The following is a 10,835-nucleotide window of genomic DNA, read 5'->3' as shown; positions in this document are numbered from 1 at the left end:
GTCTCCTTCTTTCCTCTCCTCTGCCCCTCGTCTCCTTCTTTCCTCTCCTCTGCCCCTCGTCTCCTTCTTTCCTCTCCTCTGCCCCTCATCTCCTTCTTTCCTCTCCTCTGCCCTTCGTCTCCTTCTTTCCTCTCCTCTGCCCCCCATCTCCTTCTTTCCTCTCCTCTGCCCCTCATCTCCTTCTTTCTTTTTTCTTTTTTTTTCTCTTTCTTCTCTTTTTTTCTCCTTTTTTCCCTTTCTTCTCTTTTTTTTCTCTTCTCTCTTGCTTGCAACTTCTCTCCATCTGCTTTGTCTTCCTCTCTGTCACTTTTTCTTTCCTTATTTCCCTTCTCTTTATCTTTCCCTCTACGTCTCTTCTTTCCATTTGCTCTATTTCTCATTTTTCCTCTCTCTCATGCTCTCTCTCTCTTTTTATCCTTTTTCTTCTTTCTTTTCTATTTCTCTCTCTTTCTATCCATTTCCGTCTCTTCTCTCCTCTTTATCTACTCTCTCTATCCGCTTTCTCTGATCTTCCTTTTTTTTTCAATGGATCAGCCAAAATAGACAATCTTAACGTGTTAGAAGTAATTTCTTTAAGAAGCTTGTTCTTTTCCTTTAACAGACACTTTTATATCAGTTTTATATTGCGTACGAGGAACCTTATAGCCTATTTTTTCTTTGTGTACATGACACGAGCGCGATTCTCTCTCATACATTTCTTACATTTTTACCTTACCTTTTCCATGTGTACATCTATTGCAGACAAAACACGAGCTATCAGGTGACTTCCCAGGCTGCTTGGCTAAGCAGATCTATATATACAGCTTGTGTAATGTTACAAACAAACATTTGTGTCTTCCCAGCATCTATTTGCTGGAGTCTTCTGTATTTTAAGTTACACGGTGTCATATACAAAATACTTTAGTACATTGACGTGGCCTTTGATGCTACTATTTGATGTGATTGGGTTTTGTGTGGTTTAGTGTCCTGGTTTCTGTTTTGTGTTTCTCTCTCGCAATAGTAAAGGTTTTAAGTTTCATGTGTGTTATTGTAAAACTAAAGTTCATTTCCAGTGTTGGCTGTAGAACCCGCAGTAAAGCTGTAAGTCTTTCATATTCGGTATCAAACCAACTTTACACATCTGGATCCTTATTAAAATTCGTGCCCATTCTTCTTCATTCTGGTAATACAATTACTTTAGTATTTTTAGGCTGAAGATGTTGCAGAAGCTCCATTAGATTGAAGTTTGGGCTCAGACAAGCAGGTTTTTGGTTTTTTACCAGTTCAGTGTAGCTTTGACTTTGCAATCAGGGTTCATTGCATTCTGGAAAGAAAACTTTCACTTTATGCTCAGACCTCCTGCAGACTAAACAGGCTTTCTTTATTATTACCTTTGTATTTATCTTCATCCATACAGTAGTACACAACCTCCCCTTAACATGAAGCTACCACCAAAGTGTTGCACCATAGGGATGCCGTTCTTGGGTTGTTGCTCTGAGCAACCTGGGTTTAATCCAGAAAGTTAACTGTTGGTCTGACCAGGGGAAAAACTTTTTTAGGTTTAGCTTTCATCTTGTCTTCTTTACATAATGTTCATCTTTGTATTGTTGTTCCATGGACCATTCCTTCAATATCAGTGGGGGATTTCTGCAGCTCCTTATGGGTTCCCATTGGCCTGTGATTTATACCATTTTTTTGGTGGTTTTGGTGATTGGATTTGTTTAAGCAGTTGCTGTTGAGATATATAACAGATTAAATGGTATAGTAGGAAATGCTTAAAGTTTGGGAGGACCCTAGGTAGGGGTTCTCCTGAACTTTATTTTTGATTGTTTTGATAGTTACAAGACATCAGAGGGCAGTTGGTTGCCAGAGATTAGGTATTTAATAGCAAAATGATGAATACTCATGGAATTTAGAGACTCTGACCCTTAAAGTAATTGTGAGCAGTATCTTTCTGAAATACAAGATATGGGAAATGCTGAAATCATAGCTGATTAAAAGCAATGTTAGGTTTGTAGCAGGACTTTGGAGCTCATTATTAAATCAAAGTTCATTTGGATTAGCAAATTCAAGATGAGTATAAATTAACTTTGTCAGTATGTCACAGTGGTTAAACTTTTCGTATTTGAGGTGTATATGTTCTTCAGGTGCTTGTCTGGAACTCATTTCATAAACTAAAGCTTAGGCTTTTAATGCACTTGTAATGCGCCATACATAAGTGAGTTGTGATGCTAATCATTTTAAATGCCCCACCACTGCATTGGGAATAATAATGCTTGTTCAGGTTTTTGTCCAATATGGTGCATTGGCAGCAAAGTTAAAAGTTCAACATAATAGGCCTGATTTATTAAATCTCTCCAAGACTGGAGAGGATACACTTTCATCTGGAAGCTGGGTGATTCAGCAAATCTGAAATAAATGGGGTCCAGGATGTAAAACATTTGCTATCAAAAAGCAAATGACATTAAAGAAATCCATTCCAGGTTTGCTGGATCACCCAGCTTCACCGATGAAACTGAATCCTCTCCAGCCTTGGAGAGCTTTAATAAATCAGGCCCTGTGGCTTTAAGGCAGTTGAGTGAATGTAACCAAAAATCTTATAGGCTGATAGCACATATTAGGGCTTTCCATTAGTGACTTTAAAATTAGAAATTAGTTATAGCCCGCTTTTTTGCCATTCATCTTCGGTGAGACCTGTAGACCCAACAGGAAATATGAGATAATTGGGAATATTCTAAATGAGCATGGCATTACTGGCAGTTGCCTGGCTGTAAGTCAAACAGTATTTGCCGCAACACCGTCCATTGGATCTTGGCTTGAGTGTCCCAATTAGATGATGGTAACTCAAATCTATGGTCACCAGGACATGCAGAAGCTAAATTACTAAGGTTGAGACTTTTTACACAATAAATTGCCAATGCTCACTCCCGTTAATAAATAAGGCAAAAAGCATCTGCTCTATATTTAATATTTAAAATGCACAGGAATTTGTTTTTCACATGATCGGATCTCTATGACTAAGCCCCTGGATGGAATAAAATGCATCAGAGGTGATGCTGCCTCACTTTGCTGGTTTAGTGGCGATGTGAGGATAGATTATCACTGTTTCATCTTAGTTGGTGGTATAAAAAACATTTAAAAAGTTTTTACAAAGTACAGCATGATTGTATAATCAAAGTGACAATTTATTGTGTGAAGGTTCTCAACCCCTTCAGTAAATCAATGGGGACACCACAATAGGATCAGGATAGAGGTTCTAACCCATTCCTGTTGTACCAAAAAATAGGTTTCGGTTTTAGATGCAATTTGAGACATCATTCTCCTTTATTGTTCAGGTGTTGTAGCCTTTATGTGTTTATCTGTATTTCTCGCTATGGCCCCTTTTATCTCTTGTGCCACTGTATATTGCTGAGTGACACAGCATGATACATGACAACGGACAGACTTTGTTCTGGGCTCCAGAAAGCTGCAGCGCTGAAGATTGGATATCAGTAGCATAGTAAAGTACTTGCCCTTTTCCCTGTGACTGAAGAACGAGAGCCTAGAATTAGAAGATGAACAGGTGGTAACTGAAAACAAAATTCTCGGTTGTCACCTGCCTGTAATCCAATACCTGACATTTCCTAGAAGGCAGGTGACACTCATAGCTATATTCTTTTTAAAAAAGAAGAAAATGTTGAGTTCCCCACTATCTACAATCAACAGGATTTAAAGTTTGATAAGTTCTTCGCCATACAGCCAGATGAAAAACATAGCCTTAACGTAGACAAAAAAATGTTATTTTTTGCTTTCAGAAATCTAAACTGTTACAATGTCTTATTTTTATAAATGGGAAAAGTTTTGTTCCCTGGCATTTGCCAAAGAGGAAGATTGGGGTTTCTGATGGTGGTGATAGGGAGGGGGAATAGATGGTGGCAACAAGGGACCATCCCTAATGTGATCACATGTAAACTTCATCCAATGTGACAGGGTCACACCGGACCACAGTTAGAAGGCAAGCACAGAACCTTGTGACCCTGCAACAAAAGTTACCTGAACAAGCATCCTCTCGGTAGGATCTCCAGGTATTACTTTAATGAAAGCTGCAGATTTTAAAACGCAGAAATTCAAATCCTATTGGCAGCACAGTGGCTCAGAAGTTAGCACACTGGAGTTTGCTGGTTCTCCCCATGTCTGTGTGGGTCTTCCGGGTACTCCGGTTTCCTCCCACATTCCAAAACAAGACCTTAGACTACATTAATGACATATGACTATGGTAGGGACATTAAATTGTGAGCTCCTTTGAGGGACAGTTAGTGTCACAACTATGGACTTTGTACAGTGCTGCATATTATGATGGCGCTAAATAAATACAGTGTAATAATAATAATAAATGGTACAGCTTGGAATAGAATATTGATGATCGGGCTCATATGTTCCTAACCTGGGTATTTCAGACTAAGCATATGATAGTAAAGGTTCTATCAAGTGATGTTGGCCTCACCGCCTGCTTCCTCCATAACCTCATTACTGCTTTTTTAGTTTGAATTTACACCATTGCATGTTTGCCCAAACCATTTATCATTGCCATAAATGAAATGCATCAAAATATGTGACACTGCACACCTTGATGCCAATCCAAGTGCAACATGCCTGACATGTCTATTGATGGTCTAATATAGGAGAGAAATATTTTATATTGTTTTGTTTTTTCACAAATAGAGGAAGGAAACAAACTGTAAACTTGAGAGAAGCAATGTGTTCTTTCTAACCACTTCCGCGTCCCATTGAACTTTGGCACACTTCGGCGCAACAGTGTTCTTTCTTATAAGTGCAGTGAAAGCCAATTCCTGGCACATACAGGCTTATTTAGTGGGCTAAGAGTCATGTATGAAATGCAGTCACCCTTAGCAACTAAACATTTCTGATTCTAGGAAACACAAGACTGATTGGTTCCATTGGGCTGCTGCACATTGCATTGACCAGGTAAATAATAAGTGTGGAAGCAAATTAGGGCTTTATGATTATCCTGCATCAGAGGTATAAAATCGGGGCACAAATGGATATGAAAGCAGTATTTTGAAGGTGAAAGTATAATTAATAATGATTTATTTGATATAGGGATTATAGTTCATCTTCTGGTCTCTGGAGCAATATATGAGTCAGAGCCCTTGAAATTCAATTCAATACCTTCTCCAGAGGACCCAAGGCTCCTTAAACTTGTTGTCCTCTTACTATTATCCTCCTTGTATACCTAGGACCCCAAATTTTTATCTTTTCTTAATCCTAGATGCCATTTTTACTCACCTAAAGTAATGTACTGCTCCAGTCTGGAGTCTTCTCCCCTTTTCTATTTACATGACACGGGGTTCTCCTTTAGATACTTTAGATTGTCAATGGCTGTATGACTTGGTCCTCGGCGGTAGAGGCACCAACTTATATTAGGTGGCTTTATGGTCAAATATTACCATTGGCAACAAGTCATTTTTTGCCAGGTGCCAACCCTAAGCTGCAGGGATCTAGCAGAGAATTGTGCAATGGTGAGGTCACTATGCGAGCAATGTCCAGGTAAATCTGCAGCCCTAGATTAGCAGCATCTTTCTGTGGCAAGGAAACAGAACAGCGGGCTTGGGTAATTGAGCTTCAAGAGGTAAGAAAAAGAAAATACATGCCATTGTGTGCTGCTTCCCTCACCTCGTTCCTACACAGGTCCAATGCTTCTCGTTTGATAATCGTCTCAGGGCTGATATCAGACGAGAATCTGGCGTGTGTACAGCGTCCATCATCCGAACAACCCTCCTGGCGGATCCACGGACGATGGACGGTTAACTATCGTAATGGGGGTGAAGGGGGAGAGCGCGCAGTGGGGTGCTGCTCTGTCATTCTCCCCCTACCCTCTCCATAGAGCTGAATGGTGCTGTATGTACAGAGCTCGTTCATGCACCGTGCAGTCCTTAGTCGTTGGAAAGGATCGTGAAAGATCCTTTCCAACGACAATTATTGCACGTGTTTACCCAGCTTTAGATTGTAAGCTCCCCTCCTCCTATGTCTCTATCTGACTGTCATTTGCAACCCAAATTTAATGTACAGCGCTGCATAATATGTTGGTGCTAAAAATGTTGCCTTTTTATTAATATAATAATAATAATGCAGGATGAGTTAAAAGGGGGTGGGAGGTGGAAGTACGAGCTAAGAACTGGGTAATATCTTCCTAGAGATACACTTATTTGTTACTTTGCATTATTTCAATATCTTGTAATAGCTCTAATACCTACATATCACTGTAATAATATGTAAGCTTTCATGCTTCAGTAACAAATGACTCAAACATCTTCACAAGATACTTGATTACATCAGTGGCCCTCAGTCTGGAATTGAATGTAATAGTACCTAAGCTGCATATGAGCCATTCTTGTATGCCTGGGGTAGGGGCCCCACTCTCTCTGCAAGGTAACTGACAGTCATTAAACTAAAGTAACCTCTGCATATCTCCTCCCCATTCTTCTGCTACAGCCTAAGGTGCTGCATAACAAGGCTTTGTACAATGGCATTGTAACTATCAGCAGCACCATGTAAACCTGGGAGCACACAGAAATGTGTTTATTGCTCAATTGCCTTCATTTGAGTATATAAAAGGCAAAGAAAGCACGCTTATGTATTCTTTCATTGGGGCAATTGTTTTTAGAACAGTACTACATGCATCATTCAGTTGTTTTGCACACATTAACTGCAGTTATTTTTTTAATGATTTGATTGTCAGGACGTGATTGATCAAAAGCCGTAGTATCAAGCAAAAACACTGCAATGCTTGTATTGTTTAGAACCTTACACATTGGAGACATTAGAAATATATTGAAGGTGTGCAGTGTCTTTTATCCTCACAAGTTGTAATAAATGAGAATATTATGTTAATATATATATATTGCATATATGAATAACAAGCATACAGTGTTTAAGTGACTTTAGTTGTATATTAAAGGGTATGTTAACAAAATGGAGAAAAGGGACAGAAATGAGAATAAAAATAAAAATGTTTAAAAAGTAGAATAAAAAAATGTTCCCCCAGGAACGTAAATATAAAAAAAAACTGCCATAGCTACTACTAATGCGTCATTCCATTTGTAAATTCTCTTGTTTATCATTTGGGCCTCTAGTTTAAAACAGGGAATCTGATATTCCCTCAAACATTCTCAGGTGGGAATCAGTTAGTGTCATGAGGGAATCTTTGAGGGAATGTTGGATCCCCTTTTTATAAATAGAGCCCTTAAGATGTTTTATTGATTAGTTAGGAAAGTTTAACTTTTGTGATGGCTAGGTCTATGGCAGTAGATTTTTTTATGTATTAAAGGGTGTCGGGAACATGTTTGTTTAAGCTGGCATGCCAGGTATTTTGTGGAACTAGATCATACAATGAACTATAGAAAAAGGTGGTCTTGTCTAATAAATTGTCTTTCTTTTAAATCATGTGGTTGTTCAGGTTTGTGTGTGGGTCATTTACTTGGGCAAGACATGGTGACAGGATACACTGTGGCAAGAAGGCAGACCAGCGGATTTAGTGTCACTTGCTGATCATATATTGTTGCCAGATACCACACAACACCTTCAGAGATCTTGTGGGTCCCATGCCTTTACAGGCCACAGGTGTTTTAGGAGCACAAATGGGGGCTAACACAGTATTAGGCAGGTTACTTTAATGGTTTGCCTTATCAGTGTGTATTACATGGAATACTCTGAGCAGGTATAGTGAACTAAAGCTATGGGCACCGTAGGGTATACTGGGCAAAGCTGGGTACAGTAGTCCACAGCCACCAATTGGAATATGAAAAAAATTGATGAATATTGTTATATATATATATATATATATATATATATATATATATATAAATATAAAAATGTCAAACCTCAGAGTTGAAACTTGCATCGAGCAAAGCAGTTGAAACTCTCTAGCTGCTTGGCCACGTGCACTGCTGTGCCGGTTCTTAAGGAACCAACGTTTGCACATTTTACAATGGACAATAAGGAACACTGCTGTCCCCAATCATTCTCTCTAGGCTACCACAGCTGAGATGATCCTTGTAGCAATTCAGGGGCATGAGGAAATAACTACAGTGCAACCTCACTGCCAACCCGAAAATACCCTTAAATTTTCCTGACTGGCCAAGCTACATTACGGATTACAGTACAAAACCGTATACAGAAAAAAATCAAAGCATGTCTCAGGACAGTGACTACAGCGCCCAAAAGCTTCTGCCCCATCCCGAAAATATAACATGAATATGGAGAAGTGAATCAATCTTTGAAGTTTAAGTGCTGCTACGAACTTCTGCCCTTTAAGGGGTCTCTTCTTGACATTTTTTGGCCTTGAGTCATAAACACTTCTCCGTGTAGTGTACTTGCCAAGTAAGTTCTTCGTCAACCAAATTTCTGCTGTCCGCCTGAGAGGGGCTCTTGAAACACAAGTTGCTCCCATGAACCCAGCCTGGAATTTATCATGACAGATCATGTGGATGTTCTGTATTTGTACCCAAGATACAAATGTATTTTGGTTGCGGTACAGTCCTTAGGACACTATGCAGATACGTAAATGGCTGCAAGGATGTTTCAATGAAACAAATGTTGCCAGAAAAGTTTGTCCATGGCTTTTTTTAGATATTAGCAATGCAATAACTCTTTTTGGAACAAGATCAATTTGTTACGGAGTACCTGTGGCTTTGCTGAGTCCTAATGTTCGAAGACATTCAGTAGACTCTATTATAAACTGCAGAAAATTGCATATGGCATTCTCTGTGATGATCTTTATTTCTATAGTTTCGACTCTTGTATGGCAATGCAACTCATATATAGAGGTTTATTATTGCCCATTGTCCTGTTAAAAAAAAGAGTGTGACAAGAAATGAGTCAAAAACTTAAGAGGAATCCTTTGGCACATGTACATATTGGGCACAAACTTAGTCCTGAAAATGTAAAGGACTCTAATGACAAGGATCTACCTATATCCCAATATGTTCCTTGTAAAATGTCTTAAAAATCACTGTTCATTCATCCTATGACTAATAATATTATTATTATTATTATTATTAAACAGGATTTATATAGCGCCAACATATTATGCAGCACTGTACATTAAATAGGGGATGCAAATGACAGACTAATACAGACAGTGATACAGGAGAAGAGGACCCTGCCCCGAAGAGCTTACAATCTAGTAGGTGGGGGAATTTACGCACAATAGGAGGGGGATATGTAGTGGTGGGAAGTAGTGATGGTTTCAAATGACAGAAGAAGATGGGTAGGCAAGTTTGAAAAAATGAGTTTTGAGTGCTCTTTTAAGCAGAAAGTAGGAGCAAGCCGGCGAGGACGAGGAAGACCATTCCAGAAAGTCGGGGCAGCTCTAGGGAAGTCTTGTAGCCGTGCGTGTGATGAGGTTATGAGTGAGGAAGTCATTAGTAGGTCATTGGAGGAGCGGAGAGAGCGGCAGGGGGAGTATTTTTTTACCAGGTCAGAAATGTAAGTGGGACAAGAACTGTGTAGGGATTTGAAGGCAAAGCACAGGAGCACAGGAGCTTGAATTTGATTCTAGGGTGAAATGGAAGCCAATGGAGAGATCTGCAAAGAGATGCAGAAGAAGAGGAGCGGTCAGAAGGATGGATGAGTCTGGCTGCAGCATTCATAATAGATTGTAGAGGAGAGAGTTGGGATGATGAGTTGGGGTAGTGGAATACCAGAGAGGAGGATGTTACAGTAGTCCAGACGACTACAACACATAGATTAAATTCTCTAGTTTGATTTCCAAGGGACTTTGCTCGAGTATTGAAATGTGGTTACATGATGGAAAAGAAATAATTTTTGCAAATGTATTTTTTTTTTTATACGGACCATTATTACATGACACAACTTAAGATGGGTTGGTTCTATGTCATCTGAACAGCATTGTTATGACAAGTAGGTGACACTAAAGAGATTTTAGCTGTATGTGTCACCCATTCCATGCTGCCTATATTCACAATAGTATCTGAGATATTTCCTGTTGATTTACAAGTGATTCTGTGGTGTTTTTGGCAGAGGGTAATACATGCATGTTGCAATACATCGAGACCCCTGTCACCCTGTGTTGGGAACACAAAGTCTAGTACATGCAATGTTTACACATTTGACAGCACAACAAACGGGAGGCAGTTTAACTCTTCTTATGAACTGGATATCTACCTAATATTTAAACAGTCACAAACTATGAAATCAATATGTTCACTTGCTTGGGTCTACCATGCATGCTTATGCCTGTATAGTAGATAGGTTGGACATGGCTTGAAGAACTGGCTTGACAAAGAGAAACAACATAGCAAACTTTTTGCCTTCAGATTGGTTATCTTTTGATTTTTTTGGCCAATACTAGGGTTTATGGGGGAAACATTGGACTACTTTGATCTCATATTTGTCTTTAATGGAACCTGTTATGGTGAAAATATGGGAGCTTCCATTGCTAATTTGCTTGAGAATGCATGTAATTGTGTACTTGGTGTATTTAACACACCTTATTCTCTATTATTTTCAGCAATAATTACTACATAAAACATTTTTAAAGGTCCATAAGAAGTTTCCTTTACATTTGGTCAATGAAGAAACTCATCTGCATGTTGGTGTTCAATAAAGAAGTCTCCCGTTACTTAGGTTGTTAGTGGGAGAAGTGCTATCTCATATGGTGGTCAGTAATGGAGATTTCCCCCATGTTGGTGGTCAGTGTGGAAAGTGTCCGTGTCAAAACTACATGTTGATAATTGGTATAAGTGGTCCCATCATGTGGTGGCCAATTGTGCCTTCTAACTTTGGTAGTGAGTGCCAGACGTTCCTCTTTATGTTGATCAGGAAAATGAATCTTC

General features: G+C 39.2%; 1 protein-coding gene across 3 annotated transcripts in view; it reads left to right on the top strand.

The window, feature by feature from the left end:
- Nucleotides 1-10,835, top strand: part of PNPLA2 (patatin like domain 2, triacylglycerol lipase) — a 31,320-nt gene that overhangs the window by 922 nt on the left and 19,563 nt on the right. The gene's annotated exons all lie outside the window — the stretch shown is intronic.

The sequence above is a fragment of the Pyxicephalus adspersus genome, chromosome 9 (assembly GCF_032062135.1).
Source record: "Pyxicephalus adspersus chromosome 9, UCB_Pads_2.0, whole genome shotgun sequence".
Lineage (NCBI taxonomy): Eukaryota > Metazoa > Chordata > Amphibia > Anura > Pyxicephalidae > Pyxicephalus > Pyxicephalus adspersus.
This window is presented reverse-complemented; position numbering and strand designations above follow the sequence as displayed.